Consider the following 25,347-nt stretch of genomic DNA (forward strand, 5'->3'; position numbering starts at 1 on the left):
AGGACTCTGGCACTGTGAGCTTCGTCCAACAATCCCTGTCAAAGCATCCGGACTCTGGCACTGTGAGCTTCCTCCAACAATACCTGTCAAAGCAACAGGACTCTGGCACTGTGAGCTTCCTCCAGCAATCCCTGTCAATGCACCAGGACCCTGGCACTGTGTGCTTCCTCCAGCAATCTCTGTCAAAGCGACAGGACTCTGGCACTGAGAGCTTCCCCCTGCAGTGCCAGTCAATGCCAAAGGACTCTGGCACTGTGAGCTTCGTCCAACAATCCCTGTCAAAGCAACAGGACTCTGGCACTGTGAGCTTCCTCCAGCAATCCCTGTCAAAGCAACAGGACTCTGGCACTGTGTGCTTCCTCCAGCAATCTCTGTCAAAGCGACAGGACTCTGGCACTGTGAACTTCCTCCAGCAATCCCTGTCAAAGCAACAGGACTCTGGCACTGTGAGCTTCCTCCAGCAATCCCTGTCAATGCACCAGGACCCTGGCACTGTCAGCTTCCTCCAGCAATCCCTGTCAAAGCAACAGGACTTTGGCACTGTGTGCTTCCTCCAGCAATCTCTGTCAAAGCGATAGGACTCTGGCACTGTGAGCTTCCCCCTGCAGTGCCAGTCAATGCCAAAGGACTCTGGCACTGTGAGCTTTGTCCAACAATCCCTGTCAAAGCATCCGGACTCTGGCACTGTGAGCTTCCTCCAACAATACCTGTCAAAGCAACCGGGCTCTGGCACTGTGAGCTTCCCTCAGCAATCCCTGTCAATGCATCACGACTCTGACACTGTGAGCTTCGTCCAACAATCCCTGTCAAAGCATCCGGACTCTGGCACTGTGAGCTTCCTCCAACAATACCTGTCAAAGCAACCGGGCTCTGGCACTGTGAGCTTCCCTCAGCAATCCCTGTCAATGCATCACGACTCTGACACTGTGAGCTTCGTCCAACAATCCCTGTTAATGCAACAGGACCCTGGCATTGTCAGCTTCCTCCAGCAATCCCTGTCAAAGCAACAGGACTCTGGCACTGTGTGCTTCCTCCAGCAATCCCTGTCAAAGCAACAGGACTCTGGCACTGTGAGCTTCCTCCAGCAATCCCTGTCAATGCACGAGGACCCTGGCACTGTCAGCTTCCTCCAGCAATCCCTGTCAAAGCAACAGGACTCTGGCACTGTGTGCTTCCTCCAGCAATCTCTGTCAAAGCGACAGGACTCTGGCACTGTGAGCTTCCCCCTGCAGTGCCAGTCAATGCCAAAGGACTCTGGCACTGTGAGCTTCGTCCAACAATCCCTGTCAATGCATCCGGACTCTGGCACTGTGAGCTTCCTCCAACAATACCTGTCAAAGCAACAGGACTCTGGCACTGTGTGCTTCCTCCAGCAATCTCTGTCACAGCGACAGGACTCTGGCACTGTGAGCTTCCCCCTGCAGTGCCAGTCAATGCCAAAGGACTCTGGCACTGTGAGCTTCATCCAACAATCCCTGTCAAAGCAACAGGACTCTGGCACTGTGAGCTTCCTCCAGCAATCCCTGTCAAAGCAACAGGACTCTGGCACTGTGTGCTTCCTCCAGCAATCTCTGTCAAAGCGACAGGACTCTGGCACTGTAAACTTCCTCCAGCAATCCCTGTCAAAGCAACAGGACTCTGGCACTGTGAGTTTCCTCCAGCAATCCCTGTCAATGCACCAGGACCCTGGCACTGTCAGCTTCCTCCAGCAATCCCTGTCAAAGCAACAGGACTCTGGCACTGTGTGCTTCCTCCAGCAATCTCTGTCAAAGGGACAGGACTCTGGCACTGTGAGCTACCCCCTGCAGTGCCAGTCAATGCCAAAGGACTCTGGCACTGTGAGCTTCATCCAACAATCCCTGTCAAAGCATCAGGACTCTGGCACTGTGAGCTTCCTCCAACAATACCTGTCAAAGCAACAGGACTCTGGCACTGTGAGCTTCCTCCAGCAATCCCTGTCAATGCACCAGGACCCTGGCACTGTCAGCTTCCTCAGTAGGGCCTATCAATGCAATAGAAACCCCTAATTGTGAGCTTCCTCTAGTAGCTGCCATCAACGCAACATGACCCCTGGCATTGCCAGCTTCCCTCAGCAATCCCTGTCAATGCATCAGGACTCTGGCACAGTGAGCTTCGTCCAACAATCCCTGTCAAAGCAACAGGACCCTGGCACTGTCAGCTTCCTCCAGCAATCCCTGTCAAAGCAACAGAACTCTGGCACTGTGTGCTTCCTCCAGCAATCTCTGTCAAAGCGACAGGACTCTGGCACTGTGAGCTTCCCCCTGCACTGCCAGTCAATGCCAAAGGACTCTGGCACTGTGAGTTTCGTCCAACAATCCCTGTCAAAGCATCCGGACTCTGGCACTGTGAGCTTCCTCCAACAATACCTGTCAACGCAACAGGGCTCTGGCACTGTGAGCTTCCCTCAGCAATCCCTGTCAATGCATCACAACTCTGACACTGTGAGCTTCGTCCAACAATCCCTGTCAAGGCAACAGGACCCTGGCACTGTCAGCTTCCTCCAGCAATCCCTGTCAAAGCAACAGGACTCTGGCACTGTGTGCTTCCTCCAGCAATCCCTGTCAAAGCAACAGGACTCTGGCAGTGTGAGCTTCCCTCAGCAATCCCTGTCAATGCATCAGGACTCTGACACTGTGAGCTTCGTCCAACAATCCCTGTCAATGCAACAGGACCCTGGCACTGTCACCTTCCTCCAGCAATCCCTGTCAAAGCAACAGGACTCTGGCACTGTGCGTCCTCCAGCAATCTCTGTCAAAGCGACAGGACTCTTGCACTGTGAGCTTCCTCCAGCAATCCCTGTCAATGCACCAGGACCCTGGCACTGTCAGCTTCCTCCAGCAATCCCTGTCAAAGGAACAGGACTCTGGCACTGTGTGCTTCCTCCAGCAATCTCTGTCAAAGGGACAGGACTCTGGCACTGTGAGCTTCCCCCTGCAGTGCCAGTCAATGCCAAAGGACTCTGGCACTGTGAGCTTCGTCCAACAATCCCTGTCAAAGCATCCGGACTCTGGCACTGTGAGCTTCCTCCAACAATACCTGTCAAAGCAACAGGACTCTGGCACTGTGAGCTTCCTCCAGCAATCCCTGTCAATGCACCAGGACCCTGGCACTGTCAGCTTCCTCAGTAGGGCCTATCAGTGCAATAGAAACCTGTAAGTGTGAGCTTCCTCTAGTAGCTGCCATCAACGCAACATGACCCCTGGCATTGCCAGCTTCCCTCAGCAATCCCTGTCAATGCATCAGGACTCTGACACTGTGAGCTTCGTCCAGCAATCCCTGTCAAAGCAACAGGACTCTGGCACTGTGTGCTTCCTCCAGCATTCTCTGTCAAAGCGACAGGACTCTTGCACTGTGAGCTTCCCCCTGCAGTGCCAGTCAATGCCAAAGGACTCTGGTACTGTGAGCTTCGTCCAACAATCCCAGTCAAAGCAACAGGACTCTGGCACTGTGATCTTCCTCCAGCAATCCCTGTCAAAGCAACAGGACTCTGGCACTGTGAGCTTCCTCCAGCAATCCCTGTCAAAGCAACAGGACTCTGGCACTGTCAGCTTCCTCAGTAGGGCCTATCAATGCAATAGAAACCCGTAAGTGTGATCTTCCTCTAGTAGCTGCCATCAACGCAACATGACCCCTGACATTGCCAGCTTCCCTCAGCAATCCCTGTCAATGCATCAGGACTCTGACACTGTGAGCTTCGTCCAACAATCCCTGTCAATGCAACAGGAACCTGGCACTCTCAGCTTCCTCCAGCAATCCCTGTCAAAGCGACAGGACCCTGGCACTGTCAGCTTCCTCAGTAGGGCCTATCAATGCAATAGAAACCCGTAAGTGTGAGCTTCCTCTAGTAGCTGCCATCAACGCAACATGACCCCTGGCATTGCCAGCTTCCCTCAGCAATCCCTGTCAATGCATCAGGACTCTGACACTGTGAGCTTCGTCCAACAATCCCTGTCAATGCACCAGGACCCTGGCACTGTCAGCTTCCTCAAGCAATCCCTGTCAAAGCTTCAGGACTCTGGCACTGTGTGCTTCCTCCAGCAATCTCTGTCAAAGGGACAGGACTCTGGCACTGTGAGCTTCCCCCTGCAGTGCCAGTCAATGCCAAAGGACTCTGGCACTGTGAGCTTCATCCAACAATCCCTGTCAAAGCATCCGGACTCTGGCACTGTGAGCTTCCTCCAACAATACCTGTCAAAGCAACAGGACTCTGGCACTGTGAGCTTCCTCCAGCAATCCCTGTCAAAGCAACAGGACTCTGGCACTGTGAGCTTCCTCCAGCAATCCCTGTCAATGCACCAGGACCCTGGCACTGTCAGCTTCCTCCAGCAATCCCTGTCAATGCAACAGGACTCTGGCACTGTGTGCTTCCTCCAGCAATCTCTGTCAAAGCGACAGGACTCTGGCACTGAGAGCTTCCCCCTGCAGTACCAGTCAATGCCAAAGGACTCTGGCACTGTGAGCTTCGTCCAACAATCCCTGTCAAAGCATCCGGACTCTGGCACTGTGAGCTTCCTCCAACAATACCTGTCAAAGCAACAGGACTCTGGCACTGTGAGCTTCCTCCAGCAATCCCTGTCAATGCACCAGGACCCTGGCACTGTCAGCTTTCTCCAGCAATCCCTGTCAATGCAACAGGACTCTGGCACTGTGTGCTTCCTCCAGCAATCTCTGTCAAAGCGACAGGACTCTGGCACTGAGAGCTTCCCCCTGCAGTGCCAGTCAATGCCAAAGGACTCTGGCACTGTGAGCTTCATCCAACAATCCCTGTCAAAGCAACAGGACTCTGGCACTGTGAGCTTCCTCCAGCAATCCCTGTCAAAGCAACAGGACTCTGGCACTGTGTGCTTCCTCCAGCAATCTCTGTCAAAGCGACAGGACTCTGACACTGTGAGCTTCGTCCAACAATCCCTGTCAAAGCAACAGGACTCTGGCACTGTGAGCTTACTCCAGCAATCCCTGTCAATGCACGAGGACCCTGGCACTGTCAGCTTCCACCAGCAATCCCTGTCAAAGCAACAGGACTCTGGCACTGTGTGCTTCCTCCAGCAATCTCTGTCAAAGCGACAGGACTCTGGCACTGTGAGCTTCCCCCTGCAGTGCCAGTCAATGCCAAAGGACTCTGGCACTGTGAGCTTCATCCAACAATCCCTGTCAAAGCATCCGGACTCTGGCACTGAGAGCTTCCTCCAACAATACCTGTCAAAGCAACAGGACTCTGGCACTGTGAGCTTCCTCCAGCAATCCCTGTCAAAGCAACAGGACTCTGGCACTGTGAGCTTCCTCCAGCAATCCCTGTCAATGCACCAGGACCCTGGCACTGTCAGCTTCCTCCAGCAATCCCTGTCAAAGCAACAGGACTCTGGCACTGTGTGCTTCCTCCAGCAATCTCTGTCAAAGGGACAGGACTCTGGCACTGTGAGCTTCCCCCTGCAGTGCCAGTCAATGCCAAAGGACTCTGGCACTGTGAGCTTCGTCCAACAATCCCTGTCAAAGCATCCGGACTCTGGCACTGTGAGCTTCCTCCAACAATACCTGTCAAAGCAACAGGACTCTGGCACTGTGAGCTTCCTCCAGCAATCCCTGTCAAAGCAACAGGACTCTGGCACTGTGAGCTTCCTCCAGCAATCCCTGTCAATGCACCAGGACCCTGGCACTGTCAGCTTCCTCCAGCAATCCCTGTCAATGCAACAGGACTCTGGCACTGTGTGCTTCCTCCAGCAATCTCTGTCAAAGCGACTGGACTCTGGCACTGAGAGCTTCCCCCTGCAGTACCAGTCAATGCCAAAGGACTCTGGCACTGTGAGCTTCGTCCAACAATCCCTGTCAAAGCATCCAGACTCTGGCACTGTGAGCTTCCTCCAACAATACCTGTCAAAGCAACAGGACTCTGGCACTGTGAGCTTCCTCCAGCAATCCCTGTCAATGCACCAGGACCCTGGCACTGTCAGCTTTCTCCAGCAATCCCTGTCAATGCAACAGGACTCTGGCACTGTGTGCTTCCTCCAGCAATCTCTGTCAAAGCGACAGGACTCTGGCACTGAGAGCTTCCCCCTGCAGTGCCAGTCAAAGCCAAAGGACTCTGGCACTGTGAGCTTCGTCCAACAATCCCTGTCAAAGCAACAGGACTCTGGCACTGTGAGCTTCCTCCAGCAATCCCTGTCAAAGCAACAGGACTCTGGCACTGTGTGCTTCCTCCAGCAATCTCTGTCAAAGCGACAGGACTCTGGCACTGTGAACTTCCTCCAGCAATCCCTGTCAAAGCAACAGGACTCTGGCACTGTGAGCTTCCTCCAGCAATCCCTGTCAATGCACCAGGACCCTGGCACTGTCAGCTTCCTCCAGCAATCCCTGTCAAAGCAACAGGACTCTGGCACTGTGTGCTTCCTCCAGCAATCTCTGTCAAAGGGACAGGACTCTGGCACTGTGAGCTTCCCCCTGCAGTGCCAGTCAATGCCAAAGGACTCTGGCACTGTGAGCTTCGTCCAACAATCCCTGTCAAAGCATCCGGACTCTGGCACTGTGAGCTTCCTCCAACAATATCTGTCAAAGCAACAGGACTCTGGCACTGTGAGCTTCCTCCAGCAATCCCTGTCAATGCACCAGGACCCTGGCACTGTCAGCTTCCTCAGTAGGGCCTATCAATGCAATAGAAACCCGTAAGTGTGAGCTTCCTCTAGTAGCTGCCATCAACGCAACATGACCCCTGGCATTGCCAGCTTCCCTCAGCAATCCCTGTCAATGCATCAGGACTCTGACACTCTCAGCTTCCTCCAGCAATCCCCATCAAAGCAACAGGACCCTGGCACTGTGAGCTTCCTCAAGCAATCCCTGTCAAAGCAACAAGACTCTGGCACTGTGTGCTTCCTCCAGCAATCTCTGTCAAAGCGACAGGACTCTGGCACTGTGAGCTTCCTCCAGCAATCCCTGTCACAGCAACAGGACTCTGGCACTGTGAGCTTCCTCCAGCAATCCTTGTAAATGCACCAGGACCCTGGCACTGTCAACTTCCTCCTGCAATCCCTGTTAAAGCAACAAGACTCTGGCACTGTGTGCTTCCTCCAGCAATCTCTGTCAAAGCGACAGGACTCTGGCACTGTGAGCTTCCCCCTGCAGTGCCAGTCAATGCCAAAGGACTCTGGCACTGTGAGTTTCGTCCAACAATCCCTGTCAAAGCATCCGGACTCTGGCACTGTGAGCTTCGTCCAACAATCCCTGTCAAAGCATCCGGACTCTGGCACTGTGAGCTTCCTCCAACAATACCTGTCAAAGCAACAGGACTCTGGCACTGTGAGCTTCCTCCGGCAATCCCTGTCAATGCACCAGGACCCTGGCACTGTCAGCTTCCTCCAGCAATCTCTGTCAAAGGGACAGGACTCTGGCACTGTGAGCTTCCCCCTGCAGTGCCAGTCAATGCCAAAGGACACTGGCACTGTGAGCTTCGTCCAACAATCCCTGTCAAAGCATCCAGACTCTGGCACTGTGAGCTTCCTCCAACAATACCTGTCTAAGCAACAGGACTCTATCACTGTGAGCTTCCTCCAGCAATCCCTGTCAAAGCAACAGGACTCTGGCACTGTGAGCTTCCTCCAGCAATCCCTGTCAAAGCAACAGGACTCTGGCACTGTGAGCTTCCTCCAGCAATCCCTGGCAATGCACCAGGACCCTGGCACTGTCAGCTTCCTCAGTAGGGCCAATCAATGCAATAGAAACCCGCAAGTGTGAGCTTCCTCTAGTAGCTGCCATCAACGCAACATGACCCCTGGCATTGCCAGCTTCCCTCAGCAATCCCTGTCAATGCATCAGGACTCTGACACTGTGAGCGTTGTCCAACAATCTCTGTCAAAGCGACAGGACTCTGGCACTGTGAGCTTCCCCTTGCAGTGCTAGTCAATGCCAAAGGACTCTCGCACTGTGAGCTTCGTCCAACAATCCCTGTCAAAGCATCCGGACTCTGGCAGTGTGAGCTTCCTCCAGCAATACCTGTCAAAGCAACAGGACTCTGGCACTGTGAGCTTCCTCCAGCAATCCCTGTCAATGCACCAGGACCCTGGCACTGTCAGCTTCCTCAGTAGGGCCAATCAATGCAATAGAAACCCGCAAGGGTGAGCTTCCTCTAGTAGCTGCCATCAACGCAACATGACCCCTGGCATTGCCAGCTTCCCTCAGCAATCCCTGTCAATGCATCAGGACTCTGACACTGTGAGCGTTGTCCAACAATCTCTGTCAAAGCGACAGGACTCTGGCACTGTGAGCTTCCCCTTGCAGTGCCAGTCAATGCCAAAGGACTCTCGCACTGTGAGCTTCGTCCAACAATCCCTGTCAAAGCATCCGGACTCTGGCAGTGTGAGCTTCCTCCAGCAATACCTGTCAAAGCAACAGGACTCTGGCACTGTGAGCTTCCTCCAGCAATCCCTGTCAATGCACCAGGACCCTGGCACTGTCAGCTTCCTCAGTAGGGCCTTTCAATGCAATAGAAACCCTTAAGTGTGAGCTTCCTCTAGCAGCTGCCATCAACGCAACATGACCCCTGGCATTGCCAGCTTCCCTCAGCAATCCCTGTCAATGCATCAGGACTCTGGCACTGTGAGCTTCGTCCAACAATCCCTGTCAAAGCAACAGGACCCTGGCACTGTCAGCTTCCTCCAGCAATCCCTGTCAAAGCAACAAGACTCTGGCACTGTGTGCTTCCTCAGCAATGTCTGTCAAAGCAACAGGACTCTGGCACTGTGAGCTTCCCCCTGCAGTGCCAATCAATGCCAAAGGACTCTGGCACTGTGAGCTTCGTCCAACAATCCCTGTCAAAGCATCCAGACTCTGGCACTGTGAGCTTCCTCCAACAATACCTGTCAAAGCAACAGGGCTCTGGCACTGTGAGCTTCCCTCAGCAATCCCTGTCAATGCATTACGACTCTGACACTGTCAGCTTCGTCCAACAATCCCTGTCAATGCAACAGGACCCTGGCACTGTCAGCTTCCTCCAGCAATCCCTGTCAAAGCAACAGGACTCTGGCACTGTGTGCTTCCTCCAGCAATCCCTGTCAAAGCAACAGGACTCTGGTACTGTGAGCTTCCCTCAGCAATACCTGTCAATGCATCAGGACTCTGACACTGTGAGCTTCGTCCAACAATCCCTGTCAGTGCAACAGGACCCTGGCACTGTCACCTTCCTGCAGCAATCCCTGTCAAAGCAACAGGACTCTGGCACTGTTCTTCCTCCAGCAATCTCTGTCAAAGCGACAGGACTCTTGCACTGTGAGCTTCCTCCAGCAATCCCTGTCAATGCACCAGGACCCTGGCACTGTCAGCTTCCTCCAGCAATCCCTGTCAAAGGAACAGGACTCTGGCACTGTGTGCTTCCTCCAGCAATCTCTGTCAAAGGGACAGGACTCTGGAACTGTGAGCTTCCCCCTGCAGTGCCAGTCAATGCCAAAGGACTCTGGCACTGTGAGCTTCCTCCAACAATACCTGTCAAAGCAAGAGGACTCTGGCACTGTGAGCTTCCTCCAACAATCCCTGTCAAAGCAACAGGACTCTGGCACTGTGATCTTCCTCCAGCAATCCCTGTCAAAGCAACCGGACTCTGGCACTGTGAGCTTCCTCCAGCAATCCCTGTCAAAGCAACAGGACTCTGGCACTGTGAGCTTCCTCCAGCAATCCCTGTCAATGCACCAGGACCCTGGCACTGTCAGCTTCCTCAGTAGGGCCTATCAATGCAATAGAAACCCGTAAGTGTGAGCTTCCTCTAGTAGCTGCCATCAACGCAACATGACCCCTGGCATTGCCAGCTTCCCTCAGCAATCCCTGTCAATGCATCAGGACTCTGACACTGTGAGCTTCGTCCAACAATCCCTGTCAATGTAATAGGAACCTGGCACTCTCAACTTCCTCCAGCAATCCCTGTCAATGCGACAGGACCCTGGCACTGTCAGCTTCCTAAGTAGGGCCTATCAATGCAATAGAAACCCGTAAGTGTGAGCTTCCTCTAGTAGCTGCCATCAACGCAACATGACCCCTGGCATTGCCAGCTTCCCTCAGCAATCCCTGTCAATGCATCAGGACTCTGACACTGTGAGCTTTGTCCAACAATCCCTGTCAATGAAACAGGACCCTGGCACTGTCACCTTCCTCCAGCAATCCCTGTCAATGCAACAGGACCCTGGCACTGTCACCTTCCTCCAGCAATCCCTGTCAAAGCAACAGGACTCTGGCACTGTGAGCTTCCTCCAGCAATCCCTGTCAAAGCAACAGGACTCTGGCACTGTGAGCTTCCTCCAGCAATCCCTGTCAATGCACCAGGACCCTGGCACTGTCAGCTTCCTCAAGCAATCCCTGTCAAAACAACAGGACTCTGGCACTGTGTGCTTCCTCCCGCAATCTCTGTCAAAGCGATAGGACTCTGGCACTGTGAGCTTTCTCCAGCAATCCCTGTCAAAGCAGCAGGACTCTGGCACTGCGAGCTTCCTCCAGCAATCCCTGTCAATGCAACAGGACCCTGGCACTGTCAGCTTCCTCCAGCAATCCCTGTCAATGCAACAGGACTCTGGCACTGTGTGCTTCCTCCAGCAATCTCTGTCAAAGCGACAGGACTCTGGCACTGTGAGCTTCCTCCAGCAATCCCTGTCAAAGCAACAGGACTCTGGCACTCTGAGCTTCCTCAAGCAATCCCTATCAATGCACCAGGACCCTGGCACTGTCAGCTTCCTCAAGCAATCCCTGTCAAAGCAACAGGACTCTGGCACTGTGTGCTTCCTCCAGCAATCCCTGTCAAAGCAACAGAACTCTGGCACTGCGAGCTTCCTCCAGCAATCCCTGTCAAAGCAGCAGGACTCTGGCACTGCGAGCTTCCTCCAGCAATCCCTGTCAATGCAACAGGATTCCGAAACTGCGAGCTTCCTCCAGCAATCCCTGTCAAAGCAGCAGGATTCTGGCACTGCGAGCTTCCTCCAGCAATCCCTGTCAAAGCAACAGGACCCTGGCACTGTCGGCTTCCTCCAGCAATCCCTATCAAAGCAACAGGACTCTGGCACTGTGTGCTTCCTCCAGCAATCTCTGTCAATCCGACAGGACTCTGGCACTGTGAGCTTCCTCCAGCAATCCCTGTCAAAGCAACAGGACTCTGGCACTGTGAGCTTCCTCCAGCTATCCCTGTCAATGCAACAGGACCCTGGCACTGTCAGCTTCCTCCGGCAATCCCTGTCAAAGCAACAGGACTCTGACACTGTGTGCTTCCTCCAGCAATCTCTGTCAAAGCGACAGTACTCTGGCACTGTGAGCTTCCTCCAACAATACCTGTCAAAGCAACAGGGCTCTGGCACTGTGAGCTTCCTCCAGCAATCCCTGTCAAAGCAACAGGACTCTGGCACTGTGAGCTTCCTCCAGCAATCCTTGTCAATGCACAAGGATCCTGGCACTGTCAGCTTCCTCAGTAGGGCCTATCAGTGCAATAGAAACCCGTAAGTGTGAGCTTCCTCTAGGAGCTGCCATCAACGCAACATGACCCCTGGCATTGCCAGCTTCCCTCAGCAATCCCTGTCAATGCATCAGGACTCTGACACTGTGAGCTTTGTCCAACAATCCCTGTCAATGCAACAGGACCCTGGCACTGTCACCTTCCTCCAGCAATCCCTGTCAAAGCAACAGGACTCTGGCACTGTGCTTCCTCCAGCAATCTCTGTCAAAGCGACAGGACTCTTGCACTGTGAGCTTCCTCCAGCAATCCCTGTCAATGCATCAGAACTCTGACACTGTGAGCTTCGTCCAACAATCCCTGTCAATGCAACAGGACCCTGGCACTGTCAGCTTCCTCCAGCAATCCCTGTCAAAGCAACAGGACTCTGGCACTGTGTGCTTCCTCCAGCAATCTCTGTCAAAGCGACAGGACTTTTGCACTGTGAGCTTTCTCCAGCAACCTCTGTCAAAGCGATAGGACTCTGGCACTGTGAGCTTTCTCCAGCAATCCCTGTCAAAGCAGCATTACTCTGGCACTGCGAGCTTCCTCCAGCAATCCCTGTCAATGCAACAGGACCCTGGCACTGTCAGCTTCCTCCAGCAATCCCTGTCAATGCAACAGGACTCTGGCACTGTGTGCTTCCTCCAGCAATCTCTGTCAAAGCGACAGGACTCTGGCACTGTGAACTTCCTCCAGCAATCCCTGTCAAAGCAACAGGACTCTGGCACTGTGAGCTTCCTCAAGCAATCCCTGTCAATGCACCAGGACCCTCGCACTGTCAGCTTCCTCAAGCAATCCCTGTCAAAGCAACAGGACCCTGGCACTGTGTGCTTCCTCCGGCAATCCCTGTCAAAGCAACAGAACTCTGGCACTGCGAGCTTCCTCCAGCAATCCCTGTCAAAGCAGCAGGACTCTGGCACTGCGAGCTTCCTCCAGCAATCCCTGTCAATGCAACAGGATTCCGAAACTGCGAGCTTCCTCCAGCAATCCCTGTCAAAGCAGCAGGATTCTGGCACTGCGAGCTTCCTCCAGCAATCCCTGTCAAAGCAACAGGACCCTGGCACTGTCAGCTTCCTCCAGCAATCCCTATCAAAGCAACAGGACTCTGGCACTGTGTGCTTCCTCCAGCAATCTCTGTCAAAGGGACAAGACTCTGGCACTGTGAGCTTCCCCCTGCAGTGCCAGTCAATGCCAAAGGACTCTGGCACTGTGAGCTTCGTCCAACAATCCCTGTCAAAGCATCCGGACTCTGGCACTGTGAGCTTCCTCCAACAATACCTGTCAAAGCAACAGGACTCTGGCACTGTGAGCTTCCTCCGGCAATCCCTGTCAATGCACCAGGACCCTGGCAGTGTCAGCTTCCTCCAGCAATCTCTGTCAAAGGGACAGGACTCTGGCACTGTGAGCTTCCCCCTGCAGTGCCAGTCAATGCCAAAGGACTCTGGCACTGTGAGCTTCGTCCAACAATCCCTGTCAAAGCATCCAGACTCTGGCACTGTGAGCTTCCTCCAACAATACCTGTCTAAGCAACAGGACTCTATCACTGTGAGCTTCCTCCAGCAATCCCTGTCAAAGCAACAGGACTCTGGCACTGTGAGCTTCCTCCAGCAATCCCTGTCAAAGCAACAGGACTCTGGCACTGTGAGCTTCCTCCAGCAATCCCTGTCAATGCACCAGGACCCTGGCACTGTCAGCTTCCTCAGTAGGGCCAATCAATGCAATAGAAACCCGCAAGTGTGAGCTTCCTCTAGTAGCTGCCATCAACGCAACATGACCCCTGGCATTGCCAGCTTCCCTCAGCAATCCCTGTCAATGCATCAGGACTCTGACACTGTGAGCGTTGTCCAACAATCTCTGTCAAAGCGACAGGACTCTGGCACTGTGAGCTTCCCCTTGCAGTGCCAGTCAATGCCAAAGGACTCTCGCACTGTGAGCTTCGTCCAACAATCCCTGTCAAAGCATCCGGACTCTGGCAGTGTGAGCTTCCTCCAGCAATACCTGTCAAAGCAACAGGACTCTGGCAATGTGAGCTTCCTCCAGCAATCCCTGTCAATGCACCAGGACCCTGGCACTGTCAGCTTCCTCAGTAGGGCCTTTCAATGCAATAGAAACCCTTAAGTGTGAGCTTCCTCTAGCAGCTGCCATCAACGCAACATGACCCCTGGCATTGCCAGCTTCCCTCAGCAATCCCTGTCAATGCATCAGGACTCTGGCACTGTGAGCTTCGTCCAACAATCCCTGTCAAAGCAACAGGACCCTGGCACTGTCAGCTTCCTCCAGCAATCCCTGTCAAAGCAACAAGACTCTGGCACTGTGTGCTTCCTCCAGCAATGTCTGTCAAAGCAACAGGACTCTGGCACTGTGAGCTTCCCCCTGCAGTGCCAGTCAATGCCAAAGGACTCTGGCACTGTGAGCTTCGTCCAACAATCCCTGTCAAAGCATCCAGACTCTGGCACTGTGAGCTTCCTCCAACAATACCTGTCAAAGCAACAGGGCTCTGGCACTGTGAGCTTCCCTCAGCAATCCCTGTCAATGCATTACGACTCTGACACTGTCAGCTTCGTCCAACAATCCCTGTCAATGCAACAGGACCCTGGCACTGTCAGCTTCCTCCAGCAATCCCTGTCAAAGCAACAGGACTCTGGCACTGTGTGCTTCCTCCAGCAATCCCTGTCAAAGCAACAGGACTCTGGTACTGTGAGCTTCCCTCAGCAATACCTGTCAATGCATCAGGACTCTGACACTGTGAGCTTCGTCCAACAATCCCTGTCAATGCAACAGGACCCTGGCACTGTCACCTTCCTCCAGCAATCCCTGTCAAAGCAACAGGACTCTGGCACTGTTCTTCCTCCAGCAATCTCTGTCAAAGCGACAGGACTCTTGCACTGTGAGCTTCCTCCAGCAATCCCTGTCAATGCACCAGGACACTGGCACTGTCAGCTTCCTCCAGCAATCCCTGTCAAAGGAACAGGACTCTGGCACTGTGTGCTTCCTCCAGCAATCTCTGTCAAAGGGACAGGACTCTGGCACTGTGAGCTTCCCCCTGCAGTGCCAGTCAATGCTAAAGGACTCTGGCACTGTGAGCTTCCTCCAACAATACCTGTCAAAGCAAGAGGACTCTGGCACTGTGAGCTTCCTCCAACAATCCCTGTCAAAGCAACAGGACTCTGGCACTGTGATCTTCCTCCAGCAATCCCTGTCAAAGCAACCGGACTCTGGCACTGTGAGCTTCCTCCAGCAATCCCTGTCAAAGCAACAGGACTCTGGCACTGTGAGCTTCCTCCAGCAATCCCTGTCAATGCACCAGGACCCTGGCACTGTCAGCTTCCTCAGTAGGGCCTATCAATGCAATAGAAACCCGTAAGTGTGAGCTTCCTCTAGTAGCTGCCATCAACGCAACATGACCCCTAGCATTGCCAGCTTCCCTCAGCAATCCCTGTCAATGCATCAGGACTCTGACACTGTGAGCTTCGTCCAACAATCCCTGTCAATGCAATAGGAACCTGGCACTCTCAGCTTCCTCCAGCAATCCCTGTCAATGCGACAGGACCCTGGCACTGTCAGCTTCCTCAGTAGGGCCTATCAATGCAATAGAAACCCGTAAGTGTGAGCTTCCTCTAGTAGCTGCCATCAACGCAACATGACCCCTGGCATTGCCAGCTTCCCTCAGCAATCCCTGTCAATGCATCAGGACTCTGACACTGTGAGCTTTGTCCAACAATCCCTGTCAATGAAACAGGACCCTGGCACTGTCACCTTCCTCCAGCAATCCCTGTCAATGCAACAGGACCCTGGCACTGTCACCTTCCTCCAGCAATCCCTGTCAAAGCAACAGGACTCTGGCACTGTGAGCTTCCTCCAGCAATCCCTGTCAAAGCAACAGGACTCTGGCACTGTGAGCTTCCTCCAGCAATCCCTGTCAATGCACCAGGACCCTGGCACTGTCAGCTTCCTCAAGCAATCCCTGTCAAAACAACAGGACTCTGGCACTGTGTGCTTCCTCCCGCAATCTCTGTCAAAGCGATAGGACTCTGGCACTGTGAGCTTTCTCCAGCAATCCCTGTCAAAGCAGCAGGACTCTGGCACTGCGAGCTTCCTCCAGCAATCCCTGTCAATGCAACAGGACCCTGGCACTGTCAGCTTCCTCCAGCAATCCCTGTCAATGCAACAGGACTCTGGCACTGTGTGCTTCCTCCAGCAATCTCTGTCAAAGCGACAGGACTCTGGCACTGTGAGCTTCCTCCAGCAATCCCTGTCAAAGCAACAGGACTCTGGCTCTCTGAGCTTCCTCAAGCAATCCCTGTCAATGCACCAGGACCCTGGCACTGTCAGCTTCCTCAAGCAATCCCTGTCAAAGCAACAGGACTCTGGCACTGTGTGCTTCCTCCAGCAATCCCTGTCCATGCAACAGAACTCTGGCACTGCGAGCTTCCTCCAGCAATCCCTGTCAAAGCAGCAGGACTCTGGCACTGCGAGCTTCCTCCAGCAATCCCTGTCAATGCAACAGGATTCCGAAACTGCGAGCTTCCTCCAGCAATCCCTGTCAAAGCAGCAGGATTCTGGCACTGCGAGCTTCCTCCAGCAATCCCTGTCAAAGCAACAGGACCCTGGCACTGTCGGCTTCCTCCAGCAATCCCTATCAAAGCAACAGGACTCTGGCACTGTGTGCTTCCTCCAGCAAGTCCTGTCAATCCGACAGGACTCTGGCACTGTGAGCTTCCTCCAGCAATCCCTGTCAAAGCAACAGGACTCTGGCACTGTGAGCTTCCTCCAGCTATCCCTGTCAATGCAACAGGACCCTGGCACTGTCAGCTTCCTCCGGCAATCCCTGTCAAAGCAACAGGACTCTGACACTGTGTGCTTCCTCCAGCAATCTCTGTCAAAGCGACAGTACTCTGGCACTGTGAGCTTCCTCCAACAATACCTGTCAAAGCAACAGGGCTCTGGCACTGTGAGCTTCCTCCAGCAATCCCTGTCAAAGCAACAGGACTCTGGCACTGTGAGCTTCCTCCAGCAATCCTTGTCAATGCACAAGGATCCTGGCACTGTCAGCTTCCTCAGTAGGGCCTATCAGTGCAATAGAAACCCGTAAGTGTGAGCTTCCTCTAGGAGCTGCCATCAACGCAACATGACCCCTGGCATTGCCAGCTTCCCTCAGCAATCCCTGTCAATGCATCAGGACTCTGACACTGTGAGCTTTGTCCAACAATCCCTGTCAATGCAACAGGACCCTGGCACTGTCACCTTCCTCCAGCAATCCCTGTCAAAGCAACAGGACTCTGGCACTGTGCTTCCTCCAGCAATCTCTGTCAAAGCGACAGGACTCTTGCACTGTGAGCTTCCTCCAGCAATCCCTGTCAATGCATCAGAACTCTGACACTGTGAGCTTCGTCCAACAACCCCTGTCAATGCAACAGGACCCTGGCACTGTCAGCTTCCTCCAGCAATCCCTGTCAAAGCAACAGGACTCTGGCACTGTGTGCTTCCTCCAGCAATCTCTGTCAAAGCGACAGGACTTTTGCACTGTGAGCTTCGTCCAGCAACCTCTGTCAAAGCGATAGGACTCTGGCACTGTGAGCTTTCTCCAGCAATCCCTGTCAAAGCAGCAGGACTCTGGCACTGCGAGCTTCCTCCAGCAATCCCTTTCAATGCAACAGGACCCTGGCACTGTCAGCTTCCTCCAGCAATCCCTGTCAATGCAACAGGACTCTGGCACTGTGTGCTTCCTCCAGCAATCTCTGTCAAAGCGACAGGACTCTGGCACTGTGAACTTCCTCCAGCAATCCCTGTCAAAGCAACAGGACTCTGGCACTGTGAGCTTCCTCAAGCAATCCCTGTCAATGCACCAGGACCCTCGCACTGTCAGCTTCCTCAAGCAATCCCTGTCAAAGCAACAGGACCCTGGCACTGTGTGCTTCCTCCGGCAATCCCTGTCAAAGCAACAGAACTCTGGCACTGCGAGCTTCCTCCAGCAATCCCTGTCAAAGCAGCAGGACTCTGGCACTGCGAGCTTCCTCCAGCAATCCCTGTCAATGCAACAGGATTCCGAAACTGCGAGCTTCCTCCAGCAATCCCTGTCAAAGCAGCAGGATTCTGGCACTGCGAGCTTCCTCCAGCAATCCCTGTCAAAGCAACAGGACCCTGGCACTGTCAGCTTCCTCCAGCAATCCCTATCAAAGCAACAGGACTCTGGCACTGTGTGCTTCCTCCAGCAATCTCTGTCAAACCGACAGGACTCTGGCACTGTGAGCTTCCTCCAGCAATCCCTGTCAAAGCAACAGGACTCTGGCACTGTGAGCTTCCTCCAGCTATCCCTGTCAATGCAACAGGACCCTGGCACTGTCAGCTTCCTCCGGCAATCCCTGTCAAAGCAACAGGACTCTGACACTGTGTGCTTCCTCCAGCAATCTCTGTCAAAGCGACAGTACTCTGGCACTGTGAGCCTCCTCCAACAATACCTGTCAAAGCAACAGGGCTCTGGCACTGTGAGCTTCCTCCAGCAATCCCTGTCAAAGCAACAGGACTCTGGCACTGTGAGCTTCCTCCAGCAATCCTTGTCAATGCACAAGGATCCTGGCACTGTCAGCTTCCTCAGTAGGGCCTATCAGTGCAATAGAAACCCGTAAGTGTGAGCTTCCTCTAGGAGCTGCCATCAACGCAACATGACCCCTGGCATTGCCAGCTTCCCTCAGCAATCCCTGTCAATGCATCAGGACTCTGACACTGTGAGCTTTGTCCAACAATCCCTGTCAATGCAACAGGACCCTGGCACTGTCACCTTCCTCCAGCAATCCCTGTCAAAGCAACAGGACTCTGGCACTGTGCTTCCTCCAGCAATCTCTGTCAAAGCGACAGGACTCTTGCACTGTGAGCTTCCTCCAGCAATCCCTGTCAATGCATCAGAACTCTGACACTGTGAGCTTCGTCCAACAATCCCTGTCAATGCAACAGGACCCTGGCACTGTCAGCTTCCTCCAGCAATCCCTGTCAAAGCAACAGGACTCTGGCACTGTGTGCTTCCTCCAGCAATCTCTGTCAAAGCGACAGGACTTTTGCACTGTGAGCTTCCTCCAGCAACCTCTGTCAAAGCGATAGGACTCTGGCACTGTGAGCTTTCTCCAGCAATCCCTGTCAAAGCAGCAGGACTCTGGCACTGCGAGCTTCCTCCAGCAATCCCTGTCAATGCAACAGGACCCTGGCACTGTCAGCTTCCTCCAGCAATCCCTGTCAATGCAACAGGACTCTGGCACTGTGTGCTTCCTCCAGCAATCTCTGTCAAAGCGACAGGACTCTGGCACTGTGAACTTCCTCCAGCAATCCCTGTCAAAGCAACAGGACTCTGGCACTGTGAGCTTCCTCAAGCAATCCCTGTCAATGCACCAGGACCCTCGCACTGTCAGCTTCCTCAAGCAATCCCTGTCACAGCAACAGGACCCTGGCACTGTGTGCTTCCTCCGGCAATCCCTGTCAAAGCAACAGAACTCTGGCACTGCGAGCTTCCTCCAGCAATCCCTGTCAAAGCAGCAGGACTCTGGCACTGCGAGCTTCCTCCAGCAATCCCTGTCAATGCAACAGGATTCCGAAACTGCGAGCTTCCTCCAGCAATCCCTGTCAAAGCAGCAGGATTCTGGCACTGCGAGCTTCCTCCAGCAATCCCTGTCAAAGCAACAGGACCCTGGCACTGTCAGCTTCCTCCAGCAATCCCTATCAAAGCAACAGGACTCTGGCACTGTGTGCTTCCTCCAGCAATCTCTGTCAAACCGACAGGACTCTGGCACTGTGAGCTTCCTCCAGCAATCCCTGTCAAAGCAACAGGACTCTGGCACTGTGAGCTTCCTCCAGCAATCCCTGTCAATGCAACAGGACCCTGGCACTGTCAGCTTCCTCCGGCAATCCCTGTCAAAGCAACAGGACTCTGGCACTCTGTGCTTCCTCCAGCAATCTCTGTCAAAGCGACAGTACTCTGGCACTGTGAGCTTCCTCCAACAATACCTGTCAAAGCAACAGGGCTCTGGCACTGTGAGCTTCCTCCAGAAATCCCTGTCAAAGCAACAGGACTCTGGCACTGTGAGCTTCCTCCAGCAATTCCTGTCAATGCACAAGGACCCTGGCACTGTCAGCTTCCTCAGTAGGGCCTATCAGTGCAATAGAAACCCGTAAGTGTGAGCTTCCTCTAGTAGCTGCCATCAACGCAACATGACCCCTGGCATTGCCAGCTTCCCTCGGCAATCCCTGTCAATGCATCAGGACTCTGACACTGTGAGCTTTGTCCAACAATCCCTGTCAATGCAACAGGACCCTGGCACTGTCACCTTCCTCCAGCAATCCCTGTCAAAGCAACAGGACTCTGGCACTGTGCTTCCTCCAGCAATCTCTGTCAAAGCGACAGGACTCTTGCACTGAGAGCTTCCTCCAGCAATCCCTGTCAAAGCAACAGGACTCTGGCACTGTGAGCTTCCTCCAGCAATCCCTGTCAAAGCAACAGGACCCTGGCACTGTCGGCTTCCTCCAGCAATCCCTATCAAAGCAACAGGACTCTGGCACTGTGTGCTTCCTCCAGCAATCTCTGTCAATCCGACAGGACTCTGGCACTGTGAGCTTCCTCCAGCAATCCCTGTCAAAGCAACAGGACTCTGGCACTGTGAGCTTCCTCCAGCTATCCCTGTCAATGCAACAGGACCCTGGCACTGTCAGCTTCCTCCGGCAATCCCTGTCAAAGCAACAGGACTCTGACACTGTGTGCTTCCTCCAGCAATCTCTGTCAAAGCGACAGTACTCTGGCACTGTGAGCTTCCTCCAACAATACCTGTCAAAGCAACAGGGCTCTGGCACTGTGAGCTTCCTCCAGCAATCCCTGTCAAAGCAACAGGACTCTGGCACTGTGAGCTTCCTCCAGCAATCCTTGTCAATGCACAAGGATCCTGGCACTGTCAGCTTCCTCAGTAGGGCCTATCAGTGCAATAGAAACCCGTAAGTGTGAGCTTCCTCTAGGAGCTGCCATCAACGCAACATGACCCCTGGCATTGCCAGCTTCCCTCAGCAATCCCTGTCAATGCATCAGGACTCTGACACTGTGAGCTTTGTCCAACAATCCCTGTCAATGCAACAGGACCCTGGCACTGTCACCTTCCTCCAGCAATCCCTGTCAAAGCAACAGGACTCTGGCACTGTGCTTCCTCCAGCAATCTCTGTCAAAGCGACAGGACTCTTGCACTGTGAGCTTCCTCCAGCAATCCCTGTCAATGCATCAGAACTCTGACACTGTGAGCTTCGTCCAACAATCCCTGTCAATGCAACAGGACCCTGGCACTGTCAGCTTCCTCCAGCAATCCCTGTCAAAGCAACAGGACTCTGGCACTGTGTGCTTCCTCCAGCAATCTCTGTCAAAGCGACAGGACTTTTGCACTGTGAGCTTTCTCCAGCAACCTCTGTCAAAGCGATAGGACTCTGGCACTGTGAGCTTTCTCCAGCAATCCCTGTCAAAGCAGCATTACTCTGGCACTGCGAGCTTCCTCCAGCAATCCCTGTCAATGCAACAGGACCCTGGCACTGTCAGCTTCCTCCAGCAATCCCTGTCAATGCAACAGGACTCTGGCACTGTGTGCTTCCTCCAGCAATCTCTGTCAAAGCGACAGGACTCTGGCACTGTGAACTTCCTCCAGCAATCCCTGTCAAAGCAACAGGACTCTGGCACTGTGAGCTTCCTCAAGCAATCCCTGTCAATGCACCAGGACCCTCGCACTGTCAGCTTCCTCAAGCAATCCCTGTCAAAGCAACAGGACCCTGGCACTGTGTGCTTCCTCCGGCAATCCCTGTCAAAGCAACAGAACTCTGGCACTGCGAGCTTCCTCCAGCAATCCCTGTCAAAGCAGCAGGACTCTGGCACTGCGAGCTTCCTCCAGCAATCCCTGTCAATGCAACAGGATTCCGAAACTGCGAGCTTCCTCCAGCAATCCCTGTCAAAGCAGCAGGATTCTGGCACTGCGAGCTTCCTCCAGCAATCCCTGTCAAAGCAACAGGACCCTGGCACTGTCAGCTTCCTCCAGCAATCCCTATCAAAGCAACAGGACTCTGGCACTGTGTGCTTCCTCCAGCAATCTCTGTCAAAGGGACAAGACTCTGGCACTGTGAGCTTCCCCCTGCAGTGCCAGTCAATGCCAAAGGACTCTGGCACTGTGAGCTTCGTCCAACAATCCCTGTCAAAGCATCCGGACTCTGGCACTGTGAGCTTCCTCCAACAATACCTGTCAAAGCAACAGGACTCTGGCACTGTGAGCTTCCTCCGGCAATCCCTGTCAATGCACCAGGACCCTGGCAGTGTCAGCTTCCTCCAGCAATCTCTGTCAAAGGGACAGGACTCTGGCACTGTGAGCTTCCCCCTGCAGTGCCAGTCAATGCCAAAGGACTCTGGCACTGTGAGCTTCGTCCAACAATCCCTGTCAAAGCATCCAGACTCTGGCACTGTGAGCTTCCTCCAACAATACCTGTCTAAGCAACAGGACTCTATCACTGTGAGCTTCCTCCAGCAATCCCTGTCAAAGCAACAGGACTCTGGCACTGTGAGCTTCCTCCAGCAATCCCTGTCAAAGCAACAGGACTCTGGCACTGTGAGCTTCCTCCAGCAATCCCTGTCAATGCACCAGGACCCTGGCACTGTCAGCTTCCTCAGTAGGGCCAATCAATGCAATAGAAACCCGCAAGTGTGAGCTTCCTCTAGTAGCTGCCATCAACGCAACATGACCCCTGGCATTGCCAGCTTCCCTCAGCAATCCCTGTCAATGCATCAGGACTCTGACACTGTGAGCGTTGTCCAACAATCTCTGTCAAAGCGACAGGACTCTGGCACTGTGAGCTTCCCCTTGCAGTGCCAGTCAATGCCAAAGGACTCTCGCACTGTGAGCTTCGTCCAACAATCCCTGTCAAAGCATCCGGACTCTGGCAGTGTGAGCTTCCTCCAGCAATACCTGTCAAAGCAACAGGACTCTGGCAATGTGAGCTTCCTCCAGCAATCCCTGTCAATGCACCAGGACCCTGGCACTGTCAGCTTCCTCAGTAGGGCCTTTCAATGCAATAGAAACCCTTAAGTGTGAGCTTCCTCTAGCAGCTGCCATCAACGCAACATGACCCCTGGCATTGCCAGCTTCCCTCAGCAATCCCTGTCAATGCATCAGGACTCTGGCACTGTGAGCTTCGTCCAACAATCCCTGTCAAAGCAACAGGACCCTGGCACTGTCAGCTTCCTCCAGCAATCCCTGTCAAAGCAACAAGACTCTGGCACTGTGTGCTTCCTCCAGCAATGTCTGTCAAAGCAACAGGACTCTGGCACTGTGAGCTTCCCCCTGCAGTGCCAGTCAATGCCAAAGGACTCTGGCACTGTGAGCTTCGTCCAACAATCCCTGTCAAAGCATCCAGACTCTGGCACTGTGAGCTTCCTCCAACAATACCTGTCAAAGCAACAGGGCTCTGGCACTGTGAGCTTCCCTCAGCAATCCCTGTCAATGCATTACGACTCTGACACTGTCAGCTTCGTCCAACAATCCCTGTCAATGCAACAGGACCCTGGCACTGTCAGCTTCCTCCAGCAATCCCTGTCAAAGCAACAGGACTCTGGCACTGTGTGCTTCCTCCAGCAATCCCTGTCAAAGCAACAGGACTCTGGTACTGTGAGCTTCCCTCAGCAATACCTGTCAATGCATCAGGACTCTGACACTGTGAGCTTCGTCCAACAATCCCTGTCAATGCAACAGGACCCTGGCACTGTCACCTTCCTCCAGCAATCCCTGTCAAAGCAACAGGACTCTGGCACTGTTCTTCCTCCAGCAATCTCTGTCAAAGCGACAGGACTCTTGCACTGTGAGCTTCCTCCAGCAATCCCTGTCAATGCACCAGGACACTGGCACTGTCAGCTTCCTCCAGCAATCCCTGTCAAAGGAACAGGACTCTGGCACTGTGTGCTTCCTCCAGCAATCTCTGTCAAAGGGACAGGACTCTGGCACTGTGAGCTTCCCCCTGCAGTGCCAGTCAATGCCAAAGGACTCTGGCACTGTGAGCTTCCTCCAACAATACCTGTCAAAGCAAGAGGACTCTGGCACTGTGAGCTTCCTCCAACAATCCCTGTCAAAGCAACAGGACTCTGGCACTGTGATCTTCCTCCAGCAATCCATGTCAAAGCAACCGGACTCTGGCACTGTGAGCTTCCTCCAGCAATCCCTGTCAAAGCAACAGGACTCTGGCACTGTGAGCTTCCTCCAGCAATCCCTGTCAATGCACCAGGACCCTGGCACTGTCAGCTTCCTCAGTAGGGCCTATCAATGCAATAGAAACCCGTAAGTGTGAGCTTCCTCTAGTAGCTGCCATCAACGCAACATGACCCCTGGCATTGCCAGCTTCCCTCAGCAATCCCTGTCAATGCATCAGGACTCTGACACTGTGAGCTTCGTCCAACAATCCCTGTCAATGCAATAGGAACCTGGCACTCTCAGCTTCCTCCAGCAATCCCTGTCAATGCGACAGGACCCTGGCACTGTCAGCTTCCTCAGTAGGGCCTATCAATGCAATAGAAACCCGTAAGTGTGAGCTTCCTCTAGTAGCTGCCATCAACGCAACATGACCCCTGGCATTGCCAGCTTCCCTCAGCAATCCCTGTCAATGCATCAGGACTCTGACACTGTGAGCTTTGTCCAACAATCCCTGTCAATGAAACAGGACCCTGGCACTGTCACCTTCCTCCAGCAATCCCTGTCAATGCAACAGGACCCTGGCACTGTCACCTTCCTCCAGCAATCCCTGTCAAAGCAACAGGACTCTGGCACTGTGAGCTTCCTCCAGCAATCCCTGTCAAAGCAACAGGACTCTGGCACTGTGAGCTTCCTCCAGCAATCCCTGTCAATGCACCAGGACCCTGGCACTGTCAGCTTCCTCAAGCAATCCCTGTCAAAACAACAGGACTCTGGCACTGTGTGCTTCCTCCCGCAATCTCTGTCAAAGCGATAGGACTCTGGCACTGTGAGCTTTCTCCAGCAATCCCTGTCAAAGCAGCAGGACTCTGGCACTGCGAGCTTCCTCCAGCAATCCCTGTCAATGCAACAGGACCCTGGCACTGTCAGCTTCCTCCAGCAATCCCTGTCAATGCAACAGGACTCTGGCACTGTGTGCTTCCTCCAGCAATCTCTGTCAAAGCGACAGGACTCTGGCACTGTGAGCTTCCTCCAGCAATCCCTGTCAAAGCAACAGGACTCTGGCTCTCTGAGCTTCCTCAAGCAATCCCTGTCAATGCACCAGGACCCTGGCACTGTCAGCTTCCTCAAGCAATCCCTGTCAAAGCAACAGGACTCTGGCACTGTGTGCTTCCTCCAGCAATCCCTGTCCATGCAACAGAACTCTGGCACTGCGAGCTTCCTCCAGCAATCCCTGTCAAAGCAGCAGGACTCTGGCACTGCGAGCTTCCTCCAGCAATCCCTGTCAATGCAACAGGATTCCGAAACTGCGAGCTTCCTCCAGCAATCCCTGTCAAAGCAGCAGGATTCTGGCACTGCGAGCTTCCTCCAGCAATCCCTGTCAAAGCAACAGGACCCTGGCACTGTCGGCTTCCTCCAGCAATCCCTATCAAAGCAACAGGACTCTGGCACTGTGTGCTTCCTCCAGCAAGTCCTGTCAATCCGACAGGACTCTGGCACTGTGAGCTTCCTCCAGCAATCCCTGTCAAAGCAACAGGACTCTGGCACTGTGAGCTTCCTCCAGCTATCCCTGTCAATGCAACAGGACCCTGGCACTGTCAGCTTCCTCCGGCAATCCCTGTCAAAGCAACAGGACTCTGACACTGTGTGCTTCCTCCAGCAATCTCTGTCAAAGCGACAGTACTCTGGCACTGTGAGCTT

This window comes from Triturus cristatus, chromosome 1_1, assembly GCF_964204655.1.
Source record: "Triturus cristatus chromosome 1_1, aTriCri1.1, whole genome shotgun sequence".
NCBI lineage: Eukaryota > Metazoa > Chordata > Amphibia > Caudata > Salamandridae > Triturus > Triturus cristatus.